Source organism: Notothenia rossii (assembly GCF_949606895.1).
Source record: "Notothenia rossii genome assembly, chromosome: 4".
Taxonomy (NCBI): Eukaryota; Metazoa; Chordata; class Actinopteri; order Perciformes; family Nototheniidae; genus Notothenia; species Notothenia rossii.
In genome coordinates this window covers 6851426-6857361 of record NC_136902.1, presented here as the reverse complement: position 1 = coordinate 6857361, position 5936 = coordinate 6851426, and positions in this window count along the sequence as shown.

Genomic DNA, 5936 nt, shown 5'->3' with positions numbered 1-5936 from the left:
TTAGGTTAAGGTCTTCTTTTGAATAAGAAAAAAACGTTGCGGGTATCAACAGATAAATATTAAGTCATGGGCTGGACCTGTTCGATTCCAGTTTTGGATAGTCTGCCGTGGATTCATTCCATTTCAAAGAGCTCGGCGCAACCTTGGCGCACTGCCACTCCAACATCCAATCACAGAGCATGAGGACTAATCACGGGGTTTGTCAAGCAAAGTGGATGTTGTAGTCCCAAACGATAGCTGAGGATTATGGGTAGTGTATGTCTTCTGCCGTCCTAAACTCCGAAAAAACTATTTGTTTCTCCGAATCGAAGGTTAAAAACACAAAAGCATTGTACACAATTTAAACCAATACATTTTGTGTAATTAACAAGGATAAACTGATGTTTTTAGTGGATGAGTAATGCAGATATCACTGTGTAATCATTTGACAGTGAGGGGAATACTTCCGGTTTTATTATGAAAACTACGAGACCGGAAAAACTGTTTTCACCCACGCTAACTTTACATGGAAGCCGCATACACGTTATCCTGGCGAGACCTCAAATCATCTTTGTAATATCTATCAAACTATAGATCCTACACATCGACTGGACGTGGATTCTAAAAGTACAATATACACTTCTCGCTAGAAATCTAATCAAAAAGCATTTTAATGGCCAAACTATTCTACAATTTAGGATTTTCCAGAGAGGGTTATTTGTTAATAAACGACCCTCCGGACCGTTTGCAATCAACGGGAGCATGTTGTTTCTCACACGACCACTAGAGGTGCTACACTTTAAAACGTGACTATGGGTCGTAATAAGCTGCTGAACAATCGACCTATTTGGTCGTTTTTTGTAGGAGGACAGGCTGGTATTAAAGATGTCAAGATATAGCCTCAGAGTAAATGAGTCATTTCAAAACAAAAAGTAAAGAAGCTCAGTTAAGTTAAATCTCTCTGTTTGGTCAGAATATATAAATAATTTTATATATTTTATATATTATAATTATATAATTTTTTAACTAACTGTTCTTCTACGGACGAAAAGTTTATTATTATTCCGCCAATTTATTTTGGACCTCTTCTCCTCCCACATTGAACATCGCAGAAACTCTGTTCAAAAAATCAAAACGTTCATCTCGATCGGGAATGGATGGCTATTACTTTTCTCATTCATAACTTTCATAATTCCAGAGATACATCCCATAATACATCACATTTTTTAACCATTGAAGTCAATGGAGAGATTCTTCAGACTTCAACAAATCTTCATGCGACTTCAACTGCTAACTGTTCATTCATACTTTCACTCATAAACCTCATTCCAACCTTAAAATGTTACACATCTTTCTGACATTATTCGTGTAAAACAACTTTTAAATCTGAGTCTTACTTTTAGAGATATTAAACATTGTTCAGACCTTGGTACAGAGGCTTTCTTCAGATTTTAACATTAACTAGAGTGCGTGATGTCACAGCTAGAGGGTAGGAAATCTTGAGATTTGCCTTCATATATATTTTTTAAACTGCCATAATTCCCAAACCCTACATTCCTGAGACATCATTTTTCATGACAAACGTAGGAAAACATCTCGTAGCTTGAAAAATGACAAATAATTAAGCAAAAAATTATTAAACAAAATGCCTCTTGAGGGCATGAAGTGACAAAAACGTTCAACATTCCTCCATTAAACCCCATTGTAATTTCAGGCTGATATTTCCTCACGGTAGCAGCCACACACCTTTAGTTAAACTGCCAAAAAGGCCACATTATTAACCCGAAACTACACAAAAATTACACTTCAGATACTCAACTTCCTTGACATGCTTCACGTTTTGAAATTTCACAGATATCTGTTACGGTTCTTCCACAAAACGTTCACATGTAAAAGGTTTATCTCTCATTCAGAACAATGGAAACCTTTGATCTCTGCACACCTCGTTAGCTCAAATATAAACACCTGTGTCATGGAACACGAAGATGTCATCACTCCAACTGACATGCTCAGAGCAGCAGACTTCAGATAAAGGTTAATGGTCCTCCCCTCAACAGCTCTACGTCAATTATGGGGTGTCATCGTCATACTGTATGACGAAGATCAAGAGAAGAGAGAGAGAAGAGAGAGAGAAGAGAGAGAGAAGAGAGAGAGTAATGTAATAAAACACAGTTTTCTCATAACTTTAGTGAAAATACTCCAAACAGCCCAAAACTTCAAAGGTTTGGTAACAATGCAGCCATCAACGCATCTAAGCGTATTATGGGGTGTCATCAAATGCCGTTGCCATGGCGACAGACCACTCGCCATGAAACATGCTGTCGCTGTAAGTCCAATCGACACGGTCCAATCGTCCCCCAATCTTCACTTGTATATCACCGGTCCATGCCTCAACAGCTCTAAGCCAAATCTGAGATCTCACCATATGTCGTTTCCATGGAAACGCATCCCTCGCCATAAAACATGATGTTGCTATAACTCCTATGCAAATGTTCAAAAAGTGCTCAAACTTCACCTGTGTGCTAACAGTCCGGCCGTGAAGACATCTAACGATGCAGCCATCAATGCATCTAAGCGTATTATGGGATGTCATCAAATGCCGTTGGCATGGCGACAGATCATTCGCCATCCAGTTAGTTCAGAAGTTTGCAGTTAAAATAATCTGCTACTTTTCCAAACCTTTTTACTTTCTTTTTTTCTCTTATCACACATTCACTTCACTTTCTTCTTACACATTACATTTCAGCATAGCAGTTTAGTGTCAGATTTTCAGCATAAAGCATTCCCACTAGCAATTTCTTCAGGAATTGTATTCTCTAGTTAATAAAGGTATCCACATTGTGGGAGCCTCTGGAAATAAGTTAATTCAGTGCAAAGCTTCTATAGTAAGTCAGTTTCAAATCGAAACATCGAACATCAGGTAAACACCAGGGTAAATCTCCTGAATTATAAACAATGAAGGTATTCTAACCAGGAGTGGCTGACTGCAATCATGATCCCACAACCCCATCAAACTCCGTCTTTTGTTACTGATTGAGTTAAGAGGATTATAGTGGAAGAAAATATATTGTGCGTTCATTTGACTAAAACTTTGAGCGTGCCGTTCCTTCCTGAGATCTCAAACTAATTGACACCTAATTGACACAGGGAGAGAAACTCTGTCGCTGACGTACGAAGTGTTGCATTCCTTCAGGAAACATAAATCATCACTGTCTATCTCTTCGTTAGCACTCGTGATACATCACTGAAGATGTTTCTGACACTAAGACCTGTAGGCTACAAATCACAAAGCTGCTAATTAGACCACACACACACACACACACACACACACACACACACACACACACACACACACACACACACACACACACACACACACACACACACACACACACACACACACACACACACACACACACACACACACACACACACACACACAGATACACACACACACACACACACACACACACACACACACACACACACACACACACACACACACACACACACACACACACACACACACACACGTAATAGGCATGTGACACACACACATAGAACAGTGTCATGTTGATATGAAATAACATGACAGGCAAAACATAATTAGAGGCTAAAGAATACATTTGTGGTTTAGGCTGACGTGTGTGTGTGTGTGTGTGTGTGTGTGTGTGTGTGTGTGTGTGTGTGTGTGTGTGTGTGTGTGTGTGTGTGTGTGTGTGTGTGTGTGTGTGTGTGTGTGTGTGTGTGTGTGTGTGTTGTGTGTGCGTCTGTTGCTTATTTTTTATTCCCTTTTTGACACTTTTTAATTTGACAGTTCCCTGCAGATTGACATTAATCACCACTCTCTTCATTGCAGATGCATCTCTGCTCTGACTTTTGCTAGTTTTTGTAAAATTGTTATTCTAAAGGCTTAGTTCACGCAAGTATAGAAAACACCTACTTTTGATTTACCGAACTTATGTATCAGTTGAGTTTGCGTGAAATTCATGTTTATACGTTTGGCTGGATGTCATAGAAATAAGCAGAAGAAGACAGACAGGAAGTAAACACTAAAGAGAACAGCAGAAGACGACAGACAGGAAGTAAACACTAAAGGGAACAGCAGAAGAAGACACACAGGAAGTAAACACTAACAGGAACAGCAGAAGAAGATAGACAGGAAGTAAACACTAAAGGGAACAGCAGAAGACGGCAGACAGGAAGTAAACACTAAAGGGAACAGCAGAAGAAGACACACAGGAAGTAAACACTAACAGGAACAGCAAAAGAAGACACACAGGGGCCGTTTCTCAATCGCGAGGATGCTTGCTTGGTAGCACATGTATTCCGAGTCACTTGCTTCAGAAGCTAGGCAAGAATCCTTCCTGGCATTCGGAAAACGAAGAGTGGAACAGGCTAGCAGGTGTGCAGGTGTGCGTCATATGAGAGGCCCCGCCTTACAGTTTCCGCCACAGATTTGGGGAAATTTGTCCGTGCGCAAAGCATTGTGGGCATTTTAAGGACGCGAAGTATACCCATGTGCAGCCTCGAAATTACCCCCAAACCAAGGACGCGGCCTCGGTGGAATTCCAAGTATGCTGGAGATTGGAACAGTCCTTCGGCGGCACTCAATGACGTAGTATCCTTGAAATATTGGCTTGGAAGCCATTTTCCTCGAGATTGAGAAACAGCCAGGAAGTCAACACTAACGGGAACACTAGAAGAAGACAGACAGGAAGTAAACACTAAAGGGAACAGCAGAAGAAGGCAGACCGGAAGTAAACACTAAAGGGAACAGCAGAAGAAGACACACAGAAAAACCTCTATCACTGCTCTGTCATTTTAAATTACTTTGCTGTCAGCAGTTCAGAAGCATTGTTATGAAGAAGAATGGACTATTTTTTCTTAGTGGAAGCAATACTAAAAAAAAAATCTATAAATTAAGCCTTTAAATCAAGATTGTGAGTCAAGTCGGGATAAAGTGCAGAGCCGGTCTGGATCCTGATCACCCTGTCTCTTTTATTTTTATTTTTATTAATGACAAGCTTGCTGCACATGATCCCTTACTTGTTTAAATGTCATTATTTGTAGCCTACAGGTCTCAGTGTCAGCATAGGAAAACTCTCTGAATGTGCTTGAGTGTCCAAGCTAAGTTTAAACACTAAAAAAACAGAAAGACTGAATGAAGACTTCATGTCCTGTTTAAGGAGGCAGAATGAGTCAATGCTGTGTGTGTGTGTGTGTGTGTGTGTGTGTGTGTGTGTGTGTGTGTGTGTGTTCCGACAGCCTCCTATCAGATCTCTATCAGGTTATTGATGACTGAGACTGATCAATACTCAGAGGTCACCCCTGTCCTCCGTCACCTCCAGCTCTCTGTTTCTCACCCTCTATTTCCTCCATCTATATTAACTGTATCCTCTTCCTCCTTTATCCACCATCTTTGCAGTCTCTCTCTTTCTAACTCCCGCTGTTTTCCCTGCGCTCTGGAATTTATAATTTTATATCAGTCATGTGCCTTTTATTACAGTTAATGTCTATTCACACACACACACACACACACACACACACACACACACACACACACACACACACACACACACACACACACACACACACACACACACACACACACACACACACACACACACACTCACACACACACACACACACACACAAACACACACACATTGCAGACAGTAGTACAGTGTTCTTCTCCCATTAAACAGATTCCAGTCTGATTATAGACCGCAGGACAGACAATACAACTCTTCAGTGCCTCGTCTTCACTTCCTCTGTCCTGTTATTCGTCACCACAGCAGAGACTAATGTCTGTCTGTGGATCAGAAGGAAATCATCTCAATAACCGCTGGAGGACTTCCTACTGACTTTTGACTCTGACTTTTCACCCAGGGAACAGAAACATCAAACAACATTTTTAGATGAAATATAATTCATTTATTTTCTTGGCAAATGCT